The following is a 12,318-nucleotide window of genomic DNA, read 5'->3' on the forward strand; positions in this document are numbered from 1 at the left end:
CAGAGAGAGGACTCAGGAGGCAGCCCTGAGTGAAAAGAAGCTGAGAGCCTGCATAGGAAGCAAGCTAAGTACCTTGGGCACTATCTGTTTTGTTTTTTTCTACTTGGAGCCCACCACCAAGGGGTGCAGTGAATCCCATGTTAGGGTTACCATATTTCCAGTTCCAAAAAAGAGGACACCTGCTGGGAAGAAGGGTATATCATTATGGGCAGTGGCAGAGGAAGTCTGGCCCTGGTGCATACTAGAGAGAGGAGGAGGGGAGGCCTGTGGCACCCCCTACCCTGGTCTGGGGCTCCCATACTGTACCAGGTGACTTGGCCATGCCCCTGGGCAGTATCTCCTAGGCACTCCATTCCCCATAGACTTACCTGCATCCAGCTGCTAGGGCTGCTCCCACCAGCCTCCCTGGCTGTATGCCAACCACGTGCGTGTGCATGTGTAGATGCACATGGCACCCCTGCCTCCAATTGCTCCAAACAGCTCTTTGCAGGCAGGAAGGTTGGCAGCCTGCAAGGGGAAACCTGCAGTTTCCTCCTTTTAAAGAGGAAAATCCGCATTTTTCCATAGCAAATGGAAAACCTGGATCCCTGGTAAACAAGTACACCACTAGGCATAGATGGTGGCAGTGGGGGTGGGGGGGATAACATGGCTTAGCCCCCCCCAAACATGGGGCAGCTGTGGGGCTGCAAGGCAGCCTGGCCACTGGTTTCTGCTGGCTGCAGCAGGGATGGAGAGAGGTGCACGTGCAGCTGTAAGGGAGTGGGGCTGGGGCTAGGGGCAGGGCAGGCACTGCACAGATGGGGCGGGGGGGTACAGGACTGAGCTGCAAGTGGCTTATCTGGAGGGCGCGGCTCCTGCTTCATGCACCCTGGGAGGCATGGGGGGGGGGGGGGGATGTCCCCCAGATCTGTGCAGGCCAGGGCAGGCTGCTGCTGTGAGCTGAGGCCGGGGCTGCGCCAGTCTGGTCCCAGTGTGAGGGCTTCAGCTGTGCTGTGCTTGAGGCAGGCGGCAGTGGCACTGGGAGGAGGCTATGGGGTGGAGGGGCTGCAGCCACCCCAAATTCACAGTAGTCCCCCCAACCCCCCCTCTCAGCGCTGCCGCCACCTGTCCCAAGCACAGCCTAGCCCAGGCAACCCCACTGGGAAGAGCCTGGTGCAGCCACAGCCCATGCTACCCACACCCTGTGCAGATCTGGGAGCACCTCCTGCCCCAGGGCCTCCTGGGCATATGCAGTGGTGGGAGCTGCCACCCCCCCCTCACATCCATCCCACCACGGTTCCATCCTGCCCTGCACTGGCTGGGCAGCACCTGCCCTAGCCCCAGCCTCACTCCTTCCCCACCTCCTACTTCTTCCCCCACAGACTTACCTGCTGAGGGGGACATGTATGCTCATGCGTGCACACACACTTGGCTTTCCCCCCTGCCACCAAAAAAATTTTCTCCCTCCTGACACAGTAGCCGCCATTTGCCACTCAGTCTTGAGACAGCTGAAATACTGCAGTTATATTCTAGGCTATCACTCTGTGTCAGCTGTGACCAAGAAATGATTTTTACAACAGCCAGAAAAAAAACCTGCCATACAAATAAGTGACACAGAATTTGACCCTTGCTCTTAAGGTCTTGTTGTCAAATTTCATGTGTACAAAAAGGGGCCACAATAATATGATCATACAGGTAGCAGTTTTAGGTGCGACAGTAAAAGCCCCTGGTAGCCACATAGTTCCTGCTTTGCTCTGGTTCCCTCTTCTCCCCTCCTGCTGCCTGAGCCACTCTGCCCAATTACCTTAATGCTGAGTCATTTATTCTGCATTGGGTGCCTGCAGCCTATCAGTCCCTTATGGACCAGCCTTTCCTGGGTCCTGGTAAACAACTCTCTGCAACCGGGGCTCCCTGCAGCTGTTCACCACCCTTAAAATAAAAGGGAGCCCTTGGCTCCCTGTTAAAATATGCCTTACACAAAGTGTTTGTGCAGTATAGCTGAAGATATTCTATCTTTGATATATATGATCCTAAAAAGGAAAAGACTGGTAGCTTAAGAAGATTTTTCTAGCAAATCAGTTCAGAAACAAGGCAATTATTGTATTTCTCAGTATAAAATTCACAGGAAAAAAGCTCCATCTAAGACAGGATTACACTCTTGGACAACCAATAAGTCAGTGTGACAAACTAAGACTGCATGCATATATACTTTTAATCCCCATCCCCACCCTCTGCTGGCATACATATTGTTCTACCAGCATTAGTTACATGGCCACCCTGTGTGCGCCTGGCTGTATGCATAGCAGGGCTGGCAAAACCTCAGCATTGTTAAGTTGCAGTTATACCAGGGGTGGGCATCCTATATGCCGGCCCAAGCCTGGAGGCTTGGGATTTGGATGCCCCCAAGTTTCACTCGCTCTCAGCCGTAAGGCCCCAGGGACAAGCTAGGGAGGAGTCTCCCATTTCCATAAAATGGGCATTAAGCCAGGATCTTCTCACAGGCAACGAACATGGCAGAGTAACTATACATTACCTCCGCGGGTACAACCATTTTTCTGGCATGGGGTAATCCCCAGGTGCAACTAGGAAAACCGCCTTGGAGGTGATGGTATTTCCCCTGCCAGGTAGGTCAATCATCATACAAAATGCACCATACCTTTAGGATCCCAACCTCCTTCACAAACCTTTTGAGGGAGACTGGTGTTGGGATAGCATGGCTACCCAAGGTGACTAAATTATACAATCTATGCCCTTCCATTCATGCACTGATAACTCTACCTAACACTGAGCACAGAGAAAACAAGGGTTAGCAACTGACGCTCTGGGGAGAATATGGCAAGAATCTCTCATCTTTCACATCAAAGTGCTGTAACAAAACATGTCAGCACAACTAACAAGGCCAAGGGAAACTCCTGTAATAGATAAGGCTGGGAGAGAGGCAGTATCATATTTCTGTCAACAGACAAAAGAAGATGGGAGCAGACGGAAATTGTAAATATATCTTTCCCCATTAATATCTCTAGCAGCTATTCCCTTCCAGCCTTTGTAGAGGGTTGAAGGAGTTCACTTAACCATTTGCTTAGGACACAGTTAGTCATGGGTTGTTCAAAAGGGAAGAGTATCCTAAGGTTCAAGTTACATGCAGCTTTCAGACCTTGATCCACTTTTTACTTCTCTGCCCTACTGTAAACAACAGAAATGAAATCTAGGTCTTTCCAAACAAACATGGCAAGGGAACTACACATCTGGTTTATTTTCCATTATTGTTCCAGAGCAGTCTTATACTTTTGGTCTGAGTGGTTTATTTTAGACTGAGAAAAACAGTTACACTAATCATTTAGTGAGAGGGAATTTAAGACCCAGATCCTGTGAGATCCTGAAAGCTTTCATCGCTTGCAGAGGCCAGCTGGAGTTGAGGTGTTCAGAACCTTGCAGGGAAATCCTCAGCCATTTCCAAAATTGGTTAGATGTTTTTAGTACCCATCTGCAGACTTACTGATTTCAATTTCTTTGCCAAGACTGACAGCAAACGTGGACCCGTAGGAATGTAGAATGATCTCGGCGACTACAACATACCGTTGCAGAAAACCTCCAATAAAATTCCATCATACACAGTGTGGTACATAAAACCTAGACCCTATAATAGGAGAGGGTAAGTTAGTCCTTGGTATACAAACGTCTATGATGGATGCCTTCATTAAAGTTACTCACTCTGAAACTTCCATGAACCCACACACTCTGTATACTAATTCACATCCTATATTTCACTTACAACTGCTTTTTTGATGCTGATGTTTCATGTTAGAGCCTACAGAATAAGCTACAGCAAGCTCATTTTCTGTTTGTATGTGTCACAATCAATTTTTTATGCATAAGAAATATGCATTTTGGACCTTAGGAATGCTGTTATCTCTGAAAAGTGCCTATGTAAACATGCAGTCGCACACACAGAGACGTATGCACTTTTTCTACAGATCTTCCTGTTTAACATATCTAAAACCCTGGCTGCTAACTTAAACAAAGTAAATTAGCCTTTTATGCTTTAAACTCTCACTGTCATATACTGTACCCCAAATCAAGGTATCAGAGTCCTGTCTTCGGGGTGCAATGGATCAGTGTTCACATTTCGCACCCTGTCAGTACCCAGGTCCTCCCAGGGAAACAAATGATCCTACTGGCAGACTGTATTCTAAGAGAACCTCAGAAAAAGCCTTCTCATGGAATCCCAGTCTTTCTGCCACCAAAAGCCTCAATGTTGAACAGTCCCCTGGCGTTCTTGCAACACGGCCTGCTCTTTGAATTCTGCACCGCAACATTGAGGGCCTGTCATCTGCCAAGTGTAATCTCATCACTAACTCTTTCTTTGTAAGCAATGTATAAGCAATGTGTAAGCACAGCTTTCACACACCAATAAAAAGCATACTATTTTCCTGGTTAACAAATCAGATGCGAGATGCCTACCAAGGCACAAAAGCAGTCCCTTTCAAAGCCAATTTAGTGTCACTTCTAAAGTAAAAGTGATATTAAAGCACTGTCTATATAAAAGCAGAAATTACTAACAAGTTGCTTTAATTGAGCAAATGAAATAGCTCAGGAGGAGAGGATGTCCCATAAGTGTAATTTTTCCATAGTGAAAACAATTATTTCTGCATGCACAAAACCTGTGGCTTCCCATAACCATGGCTTTATTGGGGTAACCTACATTCTCTCTCTCCCCTTTTCCCTAATTTTAAAAATAGTGAAAGGTGGGAAAGACACTGATGTTAGAGACAGAAATTACACATAAACTAGTAAAATAGATTGGAAACTGGTTCAAATCTGTAACACAACAGAAGTTCAGTTCACATAAACTGCTTTCAAAATAGCCAAAACCAGTTTAAGACAAATCTAGATGGATGCAGTATTAGACTTAACTGATTTAGGTTAAATCAGTTTATTGAACTTCTGTCCCAGATACCCACCAGATTCAAGTTAACTCACAGCCCTCCAGCATCCCAGGATGGGCAGGCGAACCTTGGCCAAAATTTTCTGATGCAGCGGAGCAAGGAGGCTTCTGGCCTGGGCCAGTGCAGGTATGTGGCTACATTTCTGGAATCAAAAGTAAATGGCTGTTTACTTGCTTATTGGTTCAATCTATACAGCTTAGGTTAACCTGCAAAGACTGAATCAATTCAGCCTCAGACTTTTTGACTGTCCGTACTTAGCCTAGATGATATATATCACTTGCTAATTAGTAGTAATAGTAGTAGTATCACTGCAGAGTCTAGAGGCCACTACGAGGATCAGGGCCCACTGTGAAAATGCTCCACATGCACACACTTAATTAGTCTTGCCTCAAAAACTCACACTCAAAAGGAAATGTCTATATTGCAAAATGTACTGCATTTGCTATTAAGTCACAGAAGTAATACGAGTTCTAATGAACTTATCCTGAGCCTTCATAGAATCATAGAAAATTAGGATTGGAAGGGACCTCAGGAGGTCATTTAGCCCAAACCCCAGTTCAAAGCAGGACCAGCCCCAATTACATCATTCCAGCCAAAGCTTTGTCTAGCCAGGTCTTAAAAACCTCCAAGGACGCAGATTCCACCACCTCTCTGGGTAACCTGTTCCAGTGTTTTGCTACCCTCCTAATGAGAAAATTCTTCCTAATATCCAACCTAAACTTCCCTTGATGCAACTGGAGATGGTTGCTCCTTGTTCTGTCATCTGACACCACTGAGAACAGTCTAGCTCCATCCTCTTTGGAACCACCCTTCAGGTAATTGAAGGCTGCTATTAAATCCCCTCTCAGTCTTCTCTTCTGTAGACTAAATAAGCCCAGTTCCCTCAGCCTGTCCTGATAAATCATGTGCCTCAGCCCCCTACGCATTTTTGTTGCCCTCCACTGGACTCGTTTCAATTTGTCCACATCCTTTCTGTAGTGCGGGGCCCAAAACTGAACACAGTATTCCAGATGTGGCCTTACCAATGCTGAATAAAGGGGAATAATCACTTTCCTGGACCTATTAGCAACACACCTAACAATGCAGCCCAGTATGCCATTAGCCTTCTTGGCAACCGGGGTACACTGCTGACTCATAATCAGCTTATCATCCACTGTAGCCCCCGGGTCCTATCTCTTTCAGCTTCTCAGTCTGAATGGACTCTCCTTTTGTTCATAGCCTCTATAGACTGAGCTGAGAAGAACCAGAAACAATAAACAGATTGACTCTTAAAGGGAATCCTGTACACACACAACCTGAGGTTCTGGTCATTTCATTATTCTTCGTCTCTGTATTTATATTATGTGGGATATCCAAGCCTCATGCCAACCTTGTACTGAAAACTCTAACCTGTCATATACAGACACAATCTGATGACTATGCTCTTCCAACCCTTCACCTAGACATAGTTTCAGACCTACTGACATCAATTACATGGCGTTAGTCTATTCTCTGTGCACATTATTCCAGTTTTGGAATAACTACACTAATAGAAACCTCCAGTGCACAAATAGAAAGCTAAGATTTGCTTGAGCAGAATTTATTCTAGTGTTGAGCCAAGTGCTAATGGATATTTTCTTGACCTACACTGGATTTTATATTACTGCATTATCAATGGCTGCAATCACAACCACCTCTAAGCAAAAACAAGACCTTCCTCATTGTACCTGACATAGTACTTTACAGTGGCATAATGATTTGTCTTCCCTCCTGTACTGTCTTATACTGTACTACCAAAGGCAGGACTCCTTTTCACATTTCTAGCCTTTGAATGCTATCCAGTATACCTGGTTTGGTACAGTTAGTGTTGCCCCATCTATTGGGCACATCCCATTGATGAAATGTTGAAAGATAACTGCAAATTTGTAGCTTCTAAACTACAGCAGAATCCTGCAGCTAGAAGTTTAATTATATTTTTATTCCATAGCAGTTCTCTTACAAGTTTAAGTGGACAGACTCTTAATAGCACTGCTGTATGTGGAAGAAACAGATTATCTGCTATAGAAAAGTTGACAACCCTACTTTGTACAGAGTGACAAGTGAGCAAATTGCTAGCAGATGGGCTATGCTGCCAGCTGTAACGATGGAGGCATTTCTTATTAGTTGTTTAAAAATGATCAAGGGCAGGTGTTTGCCTTTCAGGAGGATGTTAATAGAGCTTCAGTCTACTGCTATCAAAATGTATACAGGAATATAACAAATAATAATTGATTATGCCTCTGAGGCTTGGTCTGAGTGACCAGCAGATTTCTATCATCTTTTAGGATGAGTCAGTACAGCTGAAAGCTTTGGTTACCTGGGAGGATATTCTGGAAGCTATTAAAACTCTTAAGTTTGATACAACTCCATGACTTAATGGATTTTTTTCCTCTTTGTTATTTTTTATGGAAACCATCTCAATAAAAATCTGCATGTCCCTGATCCTGTTTGCAGAAAGATCTTATGCTGGTATGTTCCAGTGAGGGGCGTGCGAAGTGGGCCCTATTTAATTTGGATTCAGATTCAGCTTGAATCAGGGACAATGATTCGATTAGTTGATTTGGATCACAGTCCCCAATTCAATATTGCTGAACCTGAATCTGAAGATTTGATGCTGTTTCGGGGAATCAATGATTCAGACAGACACAGCTTTAAAAGTTTTTTCTACATACCTCGAGTTACAAGTGTAGCTTGTGAACACTGTGATACTAGGGCAGAAGAAGCATCCCACAGGAGTGAGGGGGGACCCTCTATGTGCTTGGTGGTGAACCTGGAAGTGGACCAGAAGTACTTCCAGTCCACTTCTGAGTCTGCTGGGGAGCAAGCTGGGCCCTCCCATGTTCCTCTGGCTTGGCGATCAGCTGCAGGGGGGACTCCAGGTGCCTCCCCAGACCCAGGAGGCACCAGTCACCAAGCCAGGGGGTTAGAGGGGGGCTGCCCAGCACACTCCCCAGTGGACCTGGAAGTGGACCGGAAGTGCTTTTGGCCCACTTCACGGTCTGCTACCCTGCATAATGTGGAGCCTCCCACACTTCTGTGGAACACTCTATGTGCCCCAGCATCGCAGAATTCACAAGCCACCTGCTACCTAGGGGTATGTAGAAAAACATTTAAAGCTGTGTCTATGTCTGAATCACCGAATCTCTCCGAATCAATTTGGAGGGTTCCAATTCAATTTAGAGAAATTAAAAGGTCCTCTGATTCAATTTGGATTTGGAGATTCGGCCACTGAATCAGGCCGAATCTCTGCTGAATTGAATTAGGGACCGAAGCTTCACACAGCCCTAGCTCCAGCCTCTGTACAATTCAGTATAACAGCTTCACTACATAAAGGGTATGCCAGCACAAAATGTGCAACTCATCCTGCCATAACTTTATTTAATGTAGGTAAACATTTTTGCTTAGATCCCAACCTAATATCTGGAACATGTTGTGCAGGAGTAATTATTTATTGCAGTGAGTCAGGTTTCATTTCAAACAGATTAAAGAATATTCAGACTCTGTTTATACACCTAAAAAGGAGTTCAATCTCTGCTCTGTTTTACTCTCTTCCTTGCAACAGCATTGAGTTCAACTGAATTGGCAGAGTTGAAACCAGAGAAGAATTTATCAAATACAGAGAAGGGGTATATGTATACATTGATGATTTGTGTACACATACACATGCATCATTTTTACACAATTTATGGTACTTCCAATTTGTGTAAGAGTGAGAAGGATCGATGCTGCACAGAGGTCTTCAAGTTTTTTCTACCCAGGTCAAAGGAGCACCTAAAATTTTAGGCATGAACACCTGTCCCTTATGAAAATCAACATTGCCCAAGAGGTTTACCCCAAACCTTAGGTCTTCAAAATCCAACTGGAAATTCTCACCAAATACTCTAATGAGATCTCAAGTATTCTTCATGTCCACATAATCCCTACATTCCCCTTTTTGCCTTAGAAAATTCTACCCTCCCATAATATTTTAGTACATCCTCTTTTCATATGTCAGAAAACTGATGTTAGACTACTTGCTTATAGCCTCTACAATATAGTTAGTTTGGAGCAAAAGTATGTACAGATTCTTAGTTTATCCAAACCAGCATTGTTATCCCTAGTTCTTACAAGAAAATAGTTTCTAGCATTTTTAATCAAATCCCAGGATGAGAGAAGTACCCAGGACCAGGCTAGTAGTTTTGAAAAATACAAAAATAAAAATACTGCACACATCAGTGACAAAAGATTTCATACATTCTTCTGCCTGAGTGTTAGGACTGGTCAGAAATTATCTGGCAAGAATATTTAAATGGAAAAATAGTTTCCTTACAATTGAAGCTGGAATGGAAGGATAGTAATTGGTTTTCCTGAAATTTTTCCAATTTTACATTGGGGGGAAATAATCAAATAGACATATTAGTCTGAGTTGGCTCTGGGTGAACTGGTGCAGTGGATCCCTGGAATCACAGGACCACAGAGTAGTTGTAGGCTAGATAGACAACTCAGCACATAGAGAACAGGGAGTAGGGTCACCACAGGGGGCACCTGTAGTGGTTTATTTAATTTGCTTTGAATAAAAGTGGAAGTGAAGACAGGAGGCAGTCTCATGTAACTTAAAACCCACTCCCATAGAGTGGGTTAAAAACCCCATACAACTAAGGAACCAAAAATCAGAAATTAACTAATAATTTAGGTTTTTCAAGCCACTTAAAATGTTCCAGAAGTGACTGTGCTAGGTTTGGATATTCTTTGCACATTAAAATCACAGGTGAGGCTTGCAAGCTTTGGCAAAATTCTCAACAAGCCTGAGCCAAGTCATGACTTCAGACAAAAAACTATGGAAAACTGAAGCCTAGTTTAAATACAATTCTCATACAGCTACAGCCACACAAGTTGAGGATGTTAAGTTTTCACATATATACCATTTTTCATATAACCAATAATCTGGATGCAGATGTTGTATACTGGAATAGTTTATGGGAAAGTACCATGGTGGAGTGGTTTATAGTGTCCCAGTAAGAGAAAGAAAATAAGCTAGCTTATATAAGCACATTTATGTTGTTAAAACTGAAGCTACAAGGCGTAAAGAAGAGTGTTAAGATCTCAGTAATATTGTATGGCCCCTGCCTAAAGTAACAGATCCTCAGCTGGAGGATGTAAGTTAGTGGAACTATGAGAATTACTCCAGGCCACCAAAGGGCCATGTCAAAACAACAAACTGGTATCTCAGCTCCTACTTCAGTGTCTTACCCTTGACCACCCTGCATATTGTAGAACTAGCTAGTGTCTGACATATACTTTCAAAATGTAAAGTGCTAAATATGGAACATGGCAGAGATGTAGAAATAAGTAATAAATATATATCTGGATGTAATGAAAACACCCACACATACCAGATCTGTTACCAAACAAAGGAGTATTAGTATTAAAATTAAAATGTGCTTCCAATTATTTCATGTTGGAAGACTGTGTTAGTAAAATGAACACATTTTTAATGGCAAGAGTGTCAGCTATGAATTATCTATTTGTGGTCAATACTGAGTATCTGCATCTGTCACAGACTTCAATGGGAGCTTTGCATGCTCAGCAAGTGTTAAATGGCTCTCAACTATGTCACACAAATTATATGTATGAAGGTGAGTGTAGCAGGCTATATGCCTCAGGGGTGGCAGCCCAGCTGCAAGTAATAAGGAAATGATTGCAAGCCTGCCTAGAAGGACTAGGCCAGCTGATGAGGATAACTGGCTGGCCCAAAGGAAGTTATAAAAGCTCCCAGGGAAGAGAGCTGAGAGGGACAGAGGAAAGGCCTGTGGCTAGAGGCTGCAGCACTGAGCTAGGATGTTCTCTCAGGATCTAGGAAAAGACCACAAGATTTGGTTGTCAATTATTATTTATGTATTTATTGTTTTATGCTTTATGTTGTTTCCTGTGGGGGCAAGTTTGCCTCAGGGAAAATAAAGACTGTGGGGTATTACCTGACAACCTGCTACAGTGACTTTATGGGTAAGATATTAAAGATCTAGTGGGAATTGGTAACTGCATCATTAATGTGCTTCTGGAGTCCCACACAACACCTACACATTGCTTTGAGGTAGCAAGTACTGGAAAAAAAAAAAATTACTCTTTTTAAGTGGCAAGACAAAAAAGACAGAGGAAATTTTTTAAAGAAATGTGCAATCATTGGTTATTTATTCAACAATATGTCACAAAACAGCAGCTAGAAACCACATTCTTGAAATATTATTTCAGTGAAGAAATAGATCCTCTCAGCTGGCCTGTGCCCCTGCAGGGCCCCTGTAAGTTCAAGAGCTACATGCATATCTGTGCCCCTCCTGGAAAACCATTGCCTTAAGGGCTCAGTGCATGGATCTATTTCCTCCCCTACACCATGCCCCAAGCCTCGCAGGTGTTCTCTTTCTTTGATGTTCACTATTTGTACACTGGGCCCCCTTGGGCTCTCGGACCCCTGGTCCCACATGCAGCCCCTCCTCCAGGCTCTTGAATCCTCTAGTCCAGCTTAGCCCACTCAGGCTTGTGGACCCTCTAGGCTTTTGCTAAGCTGCTGGACCCTTTAATGAGGTCCACTCTCAGTCTGAGGGCTCCTGGATTGCCAGTTCTGTAAATAGGCCTGCCACCACAGAGCTCAAGGTTAAGCTACCAGTGTAACTTAAATAATTAAGAAATGTCTCAGCCCTCTGGCAGACACCTGAAACCCTCTAGGGGTATGTCCAGATGAGCCTGCACATGCCTCTTGAGGTGTCTCAAAGCAGTTTGAGATGCTGCAAGAGGAAAGCTGGGAACAAAAAAAATGTTCCCCATGCTGCATATTTGCACCATGGATTCTAAATCCGATACCTGGAAACCCAGGTATCAAAAAAAAAAAGCCTGCAGGAAAAAAGCAGGGCAAGGTATACTCTTTTAGCATGCCCTGAAGTAACTGGAGGCTGGGGTCCTCCAAAGATGGCTGAGGCCAAGCTGCACTGGCCTGTACTGCAGGGGGGCTGTGCCAGGAGGGCCCTGAGCACCACTATGGCCGGTGCTGTTGCAGGCGGCCTGTGGGCCATGCAGGGAGGGGGGCATGTGTGCCCTGTTGGGGAGGCTGTGCACCATGGGACTCGGAGCGGGGGGGCAGCAAAGGCACCAGTCGCAGGGCTCAAGTGCCTATATACTAATGCTAGGAGCATGGGGAACAAGCAGGATGAACTAGCGCTCCTGCTTGCACTAAACACCTATGACTTAGTGGGGCTAACAGAGACCTGGTGGGATTCATCCCATGACTGGGCAGTACATATTGAGGGCTATAGATTGTATAGAAAGGACAGGTCGGGGAAGAAAGGGGGGGGGGTTGCACTTTATGTCAGTGAGCAATATACATCAACCCTCATCAAGACAGAAT

At 44.4% G+C, this 12,318-nt stretch overlaps 1 long non-coding RNA gene across 2 annotated transcripts in view; it reads left to right on the plus strand.

Annotated features, from left to right (window-relative positions):
• LOC109285619 (uncharacterized) overlaps nt 1–12,318 on the plus strand; it is a 57,581-nt gene that overhangs the window by 27,314 nt on the left and 17,949 nt on the right. The window contains exons 1-2 of one of the 2 annotated variants that reach the window (XR_002093431.2): nt 1,319–3,631; nt 4,933–5,051. This is a non-coding gene — a long non-coding RNA (uncharacterized LOC109285619). Of the gene's footprint in view, nt 1–1,318; nt 3,632–4,932; nt 5,052–12,318 lie in introns of those variants that run through there. The other variant, XR_009462993.1, reaches the window with a different exon arrangement.

Source organism: Alligator mississippiensis, chromosome 6, assembly GCF_030867095.1.
Source record: "Alligator mississippiensis isolate rAllMis1 chromosome 6, rAllMis1, whole genome shotgun sequence".
Taxonomy (NCBI): Eukaryota; Metazoa; Chordata; order Crocodylia; family Alligatoridae; genus Alligator; species Alligator mississippiensis.